This window comes from Stegodyphus dumicola, chromosome 1 (assembly GCF_044657685.1).
Source record: "Stegodyphus dumicola isolate Sdum_Otavi_A_Nest chromosome 1, ASM4465768v1".
In the NCBI taxonomy this organism is placed as follows: domain Eukaryota; kingdom Metazoa; phylum Arthropoda; class Arachnida; order Araneae; family Eresidae; genus Stegodyphus; species Stegodyphus dumicola.
This window is the reverse complement of record NC_140768.1, coordinates 12,468,409-12,483,118: the sequence shown is the minus strand read 5'-3', so window position 1 is coordinate 12,483,118 and position 14,710 is coordinate 12,468,409. Positions and strand designations below refer to the sequence as shown.

The 14,710-nt window shown below is 33.8% G+C and overlaps 1 protein-coding gene across 1 annotated transcript in view; it reads right to left on the bottom strand.

The window, feature by feature from the left end:
- Positions 1–14,710, bottom strand: part of LOC118190944 (uncharacterized) — a 293,777-nt gene that overhangs the window by 258,117 nt on the left and 20,950 nt on the right. The window lies entirely within an intron of this gene.

Below are 14,710 nucleotides of genomic sequence, written 5' to 3'. Positions count from 1 at the left end.
TTCTGTACTTTACAATATTTTAATGAAAATATTTTGAGTTTTTACATTGCCGGGAAGTGAGAACTGAATTGAATGAATAAGATATATATCTCTAATGATATTCGAGGAAAGAAGTGCAACAAAAAATATGTGTAATTAAATAGGCCGTGCAAAAACGTCATGTGGTATCCACGTCAGATATTATCTTTATCATGGCATTTCTTATGGGGGCTCATACACCTTAAACACCTTATGATCTTCGAATATGTGACTGTTGCAAGAATTGGGATATTTTATTTATTTTAAAAGCAATTACTTCCAACTTTTTACAGCTGACTACATAACATAGCTGCTTTAGAAACTAGTAACCAGATAGTTTGTGTTGCCACAAATATTTTTGTAATTTAATCCGCTTTGTGACAAAATATTTCGTCACGTTTCCACCTTGCGCGCATATTTTAAAAATGGCTAATGGTATGTACTTGAAATTTCATGGAATTCTTTATATGGGCACTATTTTTAAACTGAACCAAAAATTCGATGGGTATTTTAGTATTAAAAAAATTATGCACGAAAACATTACAGATTTTTTTAATAAAATACATTTCATAAACTCAACTCCAAATAAAATAAAAATTTAACACGAAATTCTTAGAATTTTAGGTTCACAGTAGTTTCCAAGTGTTATAAAAGCTATATATAAACTATGGAATTAAATAATGCAACAGATAATTTTAAACTGTGCGCGCAAGGTGGAAACAGGACGAAAGTTTTTGTCGCAAAGCGGGTTAAATTACAAAAACATTTGTGGCAACACAAACTTTCTGATTACGATTTCTGAAAGCAGCTATATTATGTAGTCAGCTATAAAAAGTTGGAAGTAATTGCTTTTAAAATAAATAAGTTATCCCAATTCTTACAACAGTCACATATTCGAAGATCTTATGGGTTTTAAGGTGTATGAGTCCCCTTAACATTCTATTTTTTAATTTAGGACCACCTTTGCCGTGTTCTTTATATAAAATCGGAGGGAAAGAAAAGGTCTATTTCTGCAGAGTTTTACTTCTAGTTAAGTGCTACTGTAAAGGATTTTTTTCAGGCATAGACAAATACTGAGACATCTAAAGAAAACAATTAAAGAAGGAAAGCCAATTACTTCAATTGCAGTGACCACTGAATCTCGAGTTCATTAGCTCTCATTCGTTATTTTCTTCCTGAGGATTTTTACTTCCTTTGTACGAAGTATTGTAATCACGAAAAATTCCGAGTTCCATATTTCAACGAAAATATCAATTTTCACAGCTATCAAATGCAATTTAAGGATGTTTTTACGCGACATCTGTACGTAAGGACAGAAAAAATGACTCTTTTTCCCCATTATAAAATTGATTTAAAATGGATTCAGAAGAGATTTTTTTTATTCTAATATGTTGGTAAATTGTGCAGTTTTAGCTCTAAAAATGATTGAATTATGTTGGTCCTATCTCCCGGTTAAGGTTTTTTATGTCTTTAGTTAATCTGCATGCAATAGTTGTAGAATTATCAACAATTTAAAAGTTGTTTAAGTGCGACTAAGCTTAGTTGTTTTTTGCCATAGCAGCCATATTTGTTCACATTTGAAACGTACCAGAATAGCAAATTAAGTTTTTCTGCAACCTTCAATGTCATTTTGCCGAATGGGACCAAAAGGAAAATTTTAGTATTGTGCACAGAAAAAAATCTGCTTTCTTGCCGGCTGACCGAACAGCTTGTTTTTGCGTAGAAACTGTAATTTTAATCCTAATCTTTTTAAATTGTTTTAACTGTATTTGGTGTTTTATGTTTTTCTATATTACTCTACTTTTTATAAAGATATTTTGAGGTTTTATGAATTTTTGCCTTGCCGCGAAGTGAGAACTAAATTAGTTGAATGAGAAATAGATTACTAACATAATTCAAGGAAATACGTTTCAATGAAATTCAGAAAACAAATGTGTATAATTGAATATTCCGTAGAAGGAACACATGTGGTGTATATGTTAGCGTGAAAGACCGAAATTGGAGAATGTCGACTTTCACCGGAGAATATCAACATTCACGAAACACGTCGGTAAAAGACCGAATATTTCTTTATATTCTTGTATATTCGGACCCTCACCGGTGTATGTCGACAATCACAGATAGGCTCTGGTGAAAGTCGAAAAGAGAGGTCATAAAGTGCCATAATAGTTTAAGTTGTTGCAATAAATAACATTTGAATCACATAATTTAGTAAGTTTTTTTATGACTGTTATTTTATTTTCTCATTTAAAACGTACTGTATAATTAAGTAAGTTTTAAAAATCTATTATTTTCCTTTCTTATTTTGAATGTATTGCGTGTTTTAGGTTCTCATGTTCTTAAGTAATTATTTCAAGTCTCAAGTGCGTTTATTCGCGACTGAATGACGGAGAAGAAAACATAATATTGTTATGTGTTCAACATTCACCATTAGCACATGGTGAATGTCGACATTGACCGGTGAAAGTCAGAAATAAGAGTATTTGGAAAATATTTCGGACATACACCAAGAGACTATGTGAATGTTGACATTCACCGATGAAAGTCGACATTTTCCAGATTTCGGTGTTTCACCGTAACATATACATCAGATTTTGTTTTCCTTCTTTTGCACAATTGTTTCGCAGTACCTTCGTACTTTTGGTGTAATTTCAGTATTTTCTCGTCATTTCAATATTCCCTGTTTTATAGTGTTTACTGTTTACTTTTTAACAGTGTATTTTTTTTAACTTTAAAAATACCAAATTAATGATTTTCTCAGGACTCGCGCCTTCATATTTGAATCAAGAAAGACTTTTCCGTGCTAAAAATACACATTAGGTAGGAGTTTTTTAACCTAGAAAATTGCGTCATTAACAAGTTAAAATGTTCTTAACGAGCTTTTAAAAATAAATTCGCGAATTATCGTTATTTGGAGCACGGTAAAAAAGCTTAATGATTATATATTAGGAATACTTCTGCCCGCATAAGCAATTCAGTAATAAATATAAGGGAGTTACTTTGCATTAAAAAAAAAGCGGGGAAGAATATTTAAATTGCCGTTGCCAAGATTCTGGAGCATTTTTTTGTTCCTGAACGAATATTCGAGAGTTTAGTAATTGGATGCAGATTGAAACATATTTTGTTCAGGTTTTCCTTCCGATTCATTAACTAATGTTAAATAAAATCTGCTTTTAACGTAAATGTAAATAAAATCATTTTAATTTTTATTATTAATTGTGCATAACATTTTGAGTAATGTTCTTTTTAAATTCCTCATAAATATAATGAATGAAACCGACATTAAAATTACAAAAGTTTTATTTAAACAATAATTTTGATTATGTTAACATTACTAGTTAGCTTATGTAACAAAACAGCAAAATTAGATACACTGAACTGTTTTGCTGCATTTTATTGCTTGATTTACATTGCACTGAGATGTAAAAAGACTTCTTTGGGGGCCTCCTCTGCTTCATTACTTCGGTAATGAAGAACCGAATTTTATGGAGGCATTTAGATTCTTATAATAATAAATTTTCTATTAAATGTGAGGACTCCCCTCTGATGTGGGGGCCCGGGGCAACTGCCCCGTATGCCCCTGCCTTAGTCAGTCTCTGCATCTAATTCTACCAAAGCCGCGCGGTAAAGGCGGGCATTATGTTTTGTCTCCTTTTTAAGATTCAAATCACCATTAATTCTTTTTTTTACAGGTAACTCTGAGTATTTCAATGATTTTGCAATTGTCCTTTATGGATTTTGTTTAATATTAAAAATCTTAACTTAGCAATATTCGAAACATTCCGTTGTTTCCTTGAGTATGTATTTGGAACAATTTTTCCATTTGAAATCAAACTCTGACACGCCTGTTATCTTTCTTTGTGGACAATATTATCTATCGTAGCTTTAGATATCAAAAAAGCATTGACTTTCACGGTGTTTTCTAAGATGTAAATAGGAATAATAATGTTCATCGGAAATAGTACGGACACAACCTTCTATCCATGGCTTCAAGCAAAACCGCCCGTTTGCAAGAAAACAAAATTGTCAAAGAAAAATACAAATTTTCAAGCAGATGAATTTCTTTTATAGCAAAAGCAAAATCGTCCAAAAATATATGGGAACAGCATCTGTATATAAGTATTTTGCCGCTCTGTTACCCGGATTAGTAAGCACGGGTTTTTGTTCTTATATATTAGTAAATTGTGTACTTTTTGCTTTGAAAGTAATTGAATTATGTTGCCCGGTTAAGGTTTTTATGCCTTTAGTTTATCTGCATGCAATAATTGTAGAATTATTAACAATTTAAGTGTCAGATTTTTAGTCCAAAGGGGCTTTGTCCCTGAAGAACTATTGTTTTCGCTTTGCCATTTTGTGTCGGAACCCTATAAACGGCATATGACTTTTCAAATTGTTGTCAGCAAATACTATCGGTCTGTATTATATTTGAATAAATTAAATAATAAAGAATCTGCATAAATTTATGTATGTTTCTCGCATTGTGATAAAACTACGGTACCTAGAGCAAGCCAATTTTGAATGACGTAATCCTACTACGAATATGGACATCTCAAAACCCAAATTTGGAATTTGTTTTATTATCGATTTCATATTTTGTGAAACGAATTTTTGATCAACAAACTAAACAATTTAAAAGCGAGCAATGGCAACACTCTATGGGGGGAGGAACCTTTTTATCTCCAGCGCGCGGAATTGTGTGTTAGAAATTCTAAAGATAGGCTCATTTTAAAATTATTTTGCGACATTGCTGTTGAATTCAATTTTATGGTTTAAGTGCAAAGAACGTGATATTTAATAAATAAAAGTAACGCAGAAAATGTTAGAAAAACTTCCCTTTGGACGTAATTTGAAATCTGAAACCATTCAGATCTTTTTTTTTTTTTTTTTTTTTTTTCTCTGTTAACGTTTTTGATATACTAAACCATCCTCGTGTTTTAGCAATTTAATTTGGGGATTTTCTTTCCTCAGTGAAAAGGCGAGACTTTCAAAATTAAATTTGATCTGCTTTACTTTCAAAGTGCATTTTCCTCTCATTTTTGCTGCGATGAAATGGCAGTCCGTAAAGTGTGTAATGGACTCCATCTAGAGCGAGTCGCAGATCCAAAAAACCTTGTCTTAATTTATGTATTTATAAAGAATGCAAGATAAATTTAGGTTGAAACCAATATGGTTGCCCTTCGAATTAAGAGGTTCTTTATAATAGTGTAGTCTGGGTATTCGTATTTCTTCTTCCAATACGAAAAGCGAAAATATCGATACCGAAGGAGAAAAATCGATTTTTCGATTTTGATGGGATGACGCGAGCCATAAAACGACGGTTAAAAAGAGAGTAGAGTTCCCAAAAAAGTAGCCACTCAATCATACGCGTTCTTGTTTCTGATCTTTAAAAGGAGCATTTAAACTCTTCAGGTATTGATGCTTTATTAGAGATGTGTGTGGTCTTAGTGCCAGTTAACTTAAGCTCACTGCTTGAAACGTGTAGCTCTTTATTACGACCATGAAATGCGGCCCTAATTAGATACTCATCGTGAAGCTGCAACAGTAGCAACCTAATATCAACATCATCAATAAATAAACAAAATAAAAATAAAATCAGGGACTTTATTTTATTACGTGCTTATTTGTTATCGTGATGATAAATTACTAATAAAAAAAATTGAAAGGTTTTCAGATTTTATATTATGGACATTTTTTAATGTTTTTTGTGTGTTAACCTTTATTTATTAATTCAATTTAACAGCAGTATCAAAAATTATTTAAAAACGGTATATCTTTAGAATTTCCGATATAAATATTCCCATTCTATTCCTCGGCTCCGTGAGCTCAGTTCTTTTTATTCTTATCTGTTGGCATATTGTGTATTTTTTTTTGCTTTAAAAGGGGCTGAGTTATGTTGTTCTTCTGCTTAGTTAATCTGCAATCAATTGTAGAACTATCAGCAATTTAAAAGTTGTTTAAGTGGTACTAAACCTAACGAATCCATTTGTTTACATTTGAAACCCTTACCGGAATAGTTAATTAAGTCAGTTTGTGCACAGACTTTAGTGTGTTTTTGCCGAATGGAACCAAAAGATAACTTTCAATTTTTGCCGAATTGCTTGTTTTTGCATAGAAACTAATTTTAATTATAAAAAATGTTTTTTTTTATCTGTTTTTGATTGTATTTGGTGTTTTATGCTTTTCTGTGTTTTGCAATTTTTAACGAAGTCGCTTTGAGATTTTATGTATTTTTGCCTTGCCGCGAAGTCAGGACTGAATTAATTGAATGAGAAATATATCTCTAATGAAATTAGAAATAGGAAGCTTTGTAGGGACGTTAGGGCCTTCGCCGGGAATCGAACCACGGACCTCTGGAATACGCGCCCAGCGTGCAGACCACCACACCACGAAGGCATGCCAAGAAGGTGGGAGAAATATCTTATAGCTTAAATTGAGAGTAGCAGAAAATGGGTACAATTTGATAAAGGGTACAAGGAAGTCAATGTGGTGTCCACGTTAGATTTTTTCCTGTGGCTTACGCAGTCAAAGATGACAAAAATTTGTAGAACTTTTAACGCGCAATATATCTTAAACATAACTGATGTTTGTAATTCTGCAAAAATAAGAAATTCGGAGTACATTTTAGCCACTACAGTAAGACCCCGCTTAACGCTGTTTCGTTTAGCGCTGTTCCGGTTTAGCGCTCTTTTATTTCAACCCGGGGATTCCACGAAATCGCTCGCAGCATACGGGGATTCCCCGAAATATTATGCAGCGATAGGTTTCAAATACATATCCGAAAGAGTGTACTTGTATTTCTTGTTTGGTGCGGTATTGTACAGACATATTTTGAAGGGGTAAATGTGGAAGATGTCGAAGAAATAATTCAAGAAGCAGCGGCTAGTCTTTCTGATGATGAGCTCAAGGAATTAATTGAACAAGAAGAAAACAAAAATGTCGACAGCAGTGATTCAGAAGAAGAGCAAAAAGAACTTTCGATGGCGTTTGTAAAAAGGAGTTTGTCTACCATAACTGAAATAATGGATCAATTCATTGAAAATGATCCGAATTTCGACAGGAGCTCAAAAGTAAGGGGTGGTGTTAGAGGTGCTCTATCCGTTTATGAAGAACTTTTAAGAGAACAACGCAAAAGAAAAAGGCAAACAACATTAGATGCTTTTGTCACAAAAAGGCAGAACCCTGAAAACGCGGAAGGCTAACTCAATATGACTGACTGAGAATTTTATTTGTTTTTTTTTTAAGAATATTCGTTTTGTTATTTATATTTTGTTTTTATTTTTGCAAGAAATAATAATGTGGTATTAATTTGAGCATTAAGAAATAAATGTTTGGTATTATTTTTATTAAAAAAACATACTTTTTAAATTTAATACCTAACCAATTTCCTAGCCATCTTCCCCTAACCCCAATATTTACATGTAAAGATAGCCTCGTTTAGCGCTGTTTCGCATTACGCTCTACTTTGATGGAACGTATCCCCCGCGTTAAGCGGGGTCTTACTGTATATTTGCTTTTACTTCAAGTGGTACATAATCCTTAAAAAAGCTTTCAACCCCCTTATTTTTGTCTCCAAGAGGTACCAGAACGAGAGCAATGTGAGGGGGGAAAAAATCTCTTAATGACACTTATGACAGGGCGTGAATGACTACACCTCCAGTCTAGATTGCAAACCGCGTGTGGTCCTCCTCCTGTCAAGCAATTAGATGTGACATGTACAGATGTTTACCATAGAGACTTCTGATGACAGCAGTCTTCCCACCACGGTGGTTTTTTTTTTTAACCCCACCGCTCAATTTATTTCGGCCATGCGGTGGGAAAAGCAACAGATAAAAAGCAACAAGATATGTGATTCCATCACCTCCCCGCTCTGCCCCCTTTTGCAACGCCTGTTTGCTCTCATGGATTAATGGTTTGAAGTCACGCTGAATTTGTTCGAGTCGTGGAGCTGGCTTCACAAATTATGCAGGGACATTTTTTTCTCTCCTGTTTCCTAACCCTGATGCTAGAAAAAGGGCTTTTAAGTTAGTTCCTCCCTTGTTTTCTCTGTACAAGACTTTTCTCATGAATAACGTATAAGAAGTGTTTCATTGAAAAAATACGACACTCGTTTTTAGTTGCTGTTTTTTAAATAGAAAGAGCCGGTGATTGGTAAGGAAATTTTCGTGGTTTACAGTGCAAATGTTTGCTCTAATTCTGTAATTCACTGGTTTTTAGGTTCTCAGACGGGTTCATCGAACCAGGTTCCAAAACCTGAATTTCTTTAGTTCGGTTGCTGTCAGGGCTTCATTTGGTTTTGGAGTAGATTTTTATATTCTAAATTGATCTTCGCGTAAATCCCATGCCCGTACTTTACAAACTTTCCTTAAAAAATCAGTTTTTTAAATATTTCCCGAACAGTTTCAACAGCTTTTAATTCATCTTCCCCTGATGCATTCCGAATTGAAGTTTCAATGAAAGGAGATTCATTTTTATTTGTGCAATTTTGTATATTTTCCTTTTCTAATTTTTATCTTTCGAAATTGTTAAACTACTATGAATTCTCTCTTTAATGGTTTTGATATTGTGTTAAGCCTCTTATACACGGTTACAATTATTATATTATAGAGAAATTGCCTTGCTTTTATTCGAATTAACTATTAATTTACATTCTTCAAGTTTATTCTACTTCAATCCAGCAGCTATAGCGCAAGACGGTTTTAAAGAAATTTTTATTCTAATTTCTTTAATTCGAACTTTTAGCGTATTTATATATATATATATGTAATAATAAAATTCCATAGGCAAGAATACACTTAAAATTCTAACTGTATGTTCTTTTCATTTTTAATGGCGACGGTCTCTTATTCGAAAGTACGTGGAATTAAATCCACAGCCCCGTAGTCAAGTTGTTTTTCCCGCCTTTTTCTACACGTACAGTTATAGGATGTTCTGGAGATATTTAAAGTGAACCGGAATGGCTGACGTCATTTCTTGGAAGCTCCGCCTTTCCAGAGGCTATAAAAGGACTTGCAAAGGAATATCGAGGTCTTTTCTTTAATGCAGTAAACTTCATACAAAAAGTTAGTAATTCTTATGCGTATGTCTGGTGCTGTGATTGCAACCGAAAAGACAACCAAAAAGCAGCGTAAAGGGGAGGTGCACAACTACATGTTATAGCAGTTCCATAAACAAAATACAACCGCAATGCTTTTATACCTCGTCGCCGTGTTCCATTTTGCTAAACTTAACTTCCTACTTGGAATTTCCATGGTTTTCATATTCCTGTACACAACGCATGTGTGTGTGTGTATTTAATTATGGCAAAGCACACGAGGGCTATCTGCCTAAGGGGAGGGATGCCTTCGTGGAGGACTTTCTAAGGGAAACTGGCTCGTATACACGTTACACATGGGGAAAACCACGAAAACGCCCATGCAGCCAGCCCGTTCGCGGGATTCGAACCTCGGACCGAACTAACGGTGTTCAGCGACTTTACCGCTCGGCCGCTGGTGGGCTCTGTACACAACGCAGAAAAAGGGGGGGCACATTTCTATAGCTCCCGTTCTACTGGGGCAATTGACAAAATTAAAACTGCATTTTGCATGCCTCGAAAGCGCGATTTAGAATGCATATTAGATTTCTATATAGCATTATTCTAATACAGGTATTTTTGACACAAAATCGGACTTTATCTGAAATAACATATCAATTTTTTTGCATGTTTCGATTCTACGACTCAAATTATTCCTAAATATTAAATTTTGGAAAACCTAGTACAAAATTTACGGAGAAACCCCAAAACAGATCTTGGCGCATTCGTTTTCACTTTGCGCCAACAATAATTCACTTGGCGAACTGCTTAATTTATAAAAAAATATTTCCCTTTCCTTTTTACTGCCTTGTACGAAGTAAAAAGGAAGTATTGTAATCGCGAAAAGTTTCAGGCAACATATTTCAACGAAAATATCCCATTTTGACCTCTTTCGAATGCAATTTAACGATGTATTTCCGTGATATATGTACGTAAGGACAAAATAAAACACTTTTTTCCTCCAAAAAAATTATAAAACTGCTTCAAAATGAATTCTGAAGAGAATTTTTCGTGGCGTCTGTACGAACGTAAGTACGTACCTACGTACGTATCTCGCAGAACTGAAAAACGAGTAGCCTCAGAACGTTCAAATTTTGTATCTAGGACTGCTACAACATGTAGATGTGCACCTCGTATTTTGGTTGCAATCGGCCGCGCAAAACTTATATACATATATTTATATATATATCCACTCTGTTACCCGGCTCAGTGATCTCAGTTTCTTTACTTTTATATGTTTGTAAATTGCGCATTTTTTGCTTTAAAAATGATTGAATTATGTTGTTCTTATCTTCCGATTGAGGTTTTTATGCCTATGTAAATCTGTATGCAATATTTTAAAAATTAACAACAATTTTAAAGTTGTTTAAGTGCCGCTAAGCCTAATAAATTTTTTGATGGCGGCCATTGCTTGTTTACATTTGAAACCGCAGAGTAGTGGATTTGTTGCCAATCTAGAGAAACATAGCTTCGCACAACTACAAAGATAACGCCTTCCTTTATGATTGCGAATTAAATCCTGCTTAATCCTTTCTGGAATTTTTTCGAGGATATAAATGTTTAAGATTTACTTCGTAATTTTTAATATAGATATTTTGAGTTTTTATGTATTTTTGCCTTGTCGCGAATTGAAAACTGAATTAATTGAATGAGAAATACTCTATCGTCTGTGAAAAACTGTTTCATTTTTGTTTAGTTTGCTTGATTTCTTTTATACATCGTACTAGCTTTATTCTAGCATTTGAATAGAACATGTGGCAACGATTATATAATTCTTTAAATGGTATAAATTTTGTGCATTCTGAGTTATAATATGAACGAAATATAATACTGTTAAGTGAACCTAGCGCCAGAGTGTCGCTATGGTAAACAAATAAAATGAATTTTAAGAAATGCATTTATTCTATTGTGGTTTGTGCACTGTCGGCGAAGTAGGTTTAATTCAATCTGATAAGTTTAAATAAAATGCAAGAAAAAATGCGTATAATTTAATATTCCGTACAAGGAAGTCATGTGGACTTCACAGTAGATTTTTTTCATTGCAGACGAGCGGAAAAAGGTCATCGCTCATACTTTCAAATAATTTTAACAAAGTGCGTAAACCATATTTGGCGTTATTATCGCTTATAACTAACATGCCAAATTTCAAAACGCGCCAGTACGTAAATTCACGTATATGTTGGAAAATTTCGAATAGAAAACTCTAATTTCTTGCAGGTGTGTCTAGAAATGCATCTACGTTAAGATGACGTTGAAACTTTTATAGGTTATAATTCAATTTTTTTTTCAAAAAAGTTATAAAAAACATTTAAATATAGAAATTTTAAAATTAAATCATAAAAAATGGGTGAATTTTATTGGGAATCAACTAAAATTTCGAAACGTGAAAAGAAGAATCAAATGAGTTTAATAAATAAAAGAGAGATTAGCAAATATATACCAAATTCAATTAACATCGTGGAGCTACAATTTTGATACCTAATTTTTTAAACACTTCTCCTCCGTTTTTACAAAACTTGCTGTTTGTCATAATTTGAGTCGTAGAAACGAAATATGGAGAAAAATCGGCATGTCATTTGAGAAAAAGTCCGATTTTGTGTAAAAATACTTATATTAGAACACTGCTATATATAAATCTAATACATATCCTGAATCGTGCTTTCGAGATATGAAAAACGCAAGTTGAATTTCGTCAATCGGTGCTGTAGAACGGGAGATATAGAAATGCCCCCCTTTCTTTTGAGCAGTGTACCATTCAAATGACAATAAAAAAAATCTTCACCGGGGTATCTTTCTCAAAGCTCGATACCCCCATCTGCTTCGCCATAGTGAATTACTTAACTGTGTAAAACAAGTTTAATTACTGTACGATGAAAACATATATATTAATATAAACAAAAAGGTTAATACATGAGATAGCATTTAAATTTTACTAGTACAATCAAAAGTCTTTAATCCGGACGTCCATAATCCGGAATGATCTATAAATCGGGTCTCAAAAGCTACAAACGTTCTGCGCATGCGTCAACGCATAATGCTTTCACGCATGCGCATAATGCTTTTACGCATGCGCGTTTAATGTATAACGGACGGTATAAGCTAAGCTAAAATTATCTAAATATCTATTTCAGTTAATGTTGCAGATTGCGTTGTTCCTTATCTTCATATTGGATCCGGCTGATTATTTTTTGCAGACTGTTAAAGCAATTTTATAAAAGTAAGCTTGAACTTTCGATTATGTCAAAAAGAATTTCAGATCCTGGAGCTGCCAAAGGATCTACAAAGCATGTTTCGATGTCCATCAAACAAAAAGTGGAATTGCTGCAAAAAATGGATAAAGGCATATCCTTTGTTTCTCTAACCATTCCGAAATCTTTTTATTAATTTCCCGCTGCTCTGCGAGGTGGGGGGTGAACGTCGCGGCGCGCAATGAACTGGAAGTTGATCTGTCAGTACTATCCTTATCTTCAGGGCAGATGTTTTTATTTTATTCGGCTTATAATTCCTTACTAAATGTAGTATTTCATCTCGATGTACTCCGTCTTTGATATAATTTAAATCAAATTCCTCGTCATTATAAATGTCACGAATACACATCAAATAGTTTTCCGGTTGCGATTTTCTAATTTCTACTATGCGTAATGTATGCTTTACGCATGCGCGCCTTGAAAGAAATTTTAATGAAGTAAACAAATAAATATTAAGCTTCTTTTTTTGTTAATTTTGATACCCTTTAGTACATAATTGCTCTTTATTTCAAAAATTACGGTTTCATATTTTTAATTTTATAATTTCTGCATGCCATCTTACCAGATTTAAACTGATGATCTATAATCCGGAAAAACCGATAATCCGAAATCGGCAAGTCCGGATTAAAGACTTTTGACTGTATACTAAATTAAATTAATGAAAGCAAAGTGATTGCTTTCCCAAATAGTATTAAAATGGTTTAAAATACTACTTTTGGGTAAGTAAGTAACTGTCCTTTTAAATGTTGAATTTAAAATTGCTGTAGCTCTTATAAGAGGAAGCAAATTAAGACAGTCGTCCAACTGCATTAGCCAGCGATCTGTCTCAGCTTTTACTCCCATTGAAGATCAGTTTATGAAGCTTCACTCTGACATTTTTGCAGATCAATAAAAATTTGTTCCATCATTTTTAGTCCAAAGGGACATTTGCCTAGAAAGATTATTAATTTCGTTTTGGCATTTTGCGTTGAAATGTGGGTTCACTTTTCAATTGTTGCCAGCAAAAATTAGAGCCCTGCATTATATTTAAAGAAATTAAATAATGAAGAATCTGCATCAACATATGTATGTTTCTCGCATTGTGATAAAACGACGGTATCTAGAGCCATCCAATTTTGAATAACGTACGTTTCCAACCGAATATGGGCATCTGGAAGCCCAAACTTGGAATATGAAATTTGCTTTATTACCTATTTCATTTTGTAAAACTTTAGCGAGTTTGTGATTAACAAACTCAATGATTTCAAAGCAAGCAATGGCAACACTGTAGGACAAAAAAAAATTATCTCTAGCGCGCGAGACTGTATCAGAAATTCTAAAGGTATACTCATTTTAAAACTATTTTACGATATTGCTGTTGAACTGAAGTTTAAGTTTTAAGTGCGAATAACATGATATTTAATAGATAAGGGTAACAGACAAAAAGCTAAATAGGCAAACAGGCGACTAGAGACTACGGGACCCAATCGCCAAGACCTAGTGGAGACGAATTATTGTCCATCACCTTGTAGTTGGAGCGCCAGTATAGAGTCATTGAAGTCATTACATTTTAACAGAAGACACGAAAAATAAGCAATGGAATCACCGGGACTCAAACCTGGACCTCTCGAATACGCGCCGGGTGTGCTACCCTTAAACTACGAAGGCACGCAGAAAGAAGGAAGAAAGTACCTTATAACCAGTTATAATTGTAAAACAAACAAGTAGATGTAAAAGTGTAATGTAATGTATGTACGCAGTAGTAAATGTAAGTGTGTACTCAAGCAATTAGATTGAAATGTAATAATCAATGCAGTGATTAACAGAAGCAGTGAATTAAACATAATGTTCATAAGCAGATCGAAGACGTAAAAGTAAATGTGTATTGCAATAATAGAGTTCTAAACGTGAAGATGTTATAAATATAAAGCAAACGAGTAGATGCAGAAGAAGGAGAGTATTAGAAATTAATGATAGTGCTTTTAAAAAGTTGAAATGTGTAACATAATGTATATAAGCAGTTGTAAAATGTATGTGCGTATTGCAGTAACCGTGTTCTAAACGTAATAGTGTTTTAAATGTCAAGCATGTATTGTCAGTTGTAGTAATACTTTAAGCAAATAATGTCAATGCAGTTGTAATACGAGGGCAATCCCAAAAAAAAGGTCTCCTATTTTTTGGGGACATAGAGAAAGTTTTAATACGGTTGTTGGCAACACTGTTGTGAGTGGTGCCTTCTCCGCTGCTACATAAGCAAGCAGGCGCTTCGCTCGGATGCTCAGTCTTGGCTTGGCAGCCATTCGAAATGGTGTGGTGTGGTGTATTTAATTATGGCAAAGCACACTAGGGCTATCTGCCTAAGGGGAGGGATGCCTTCGTGGAGGACTTTCTAAGG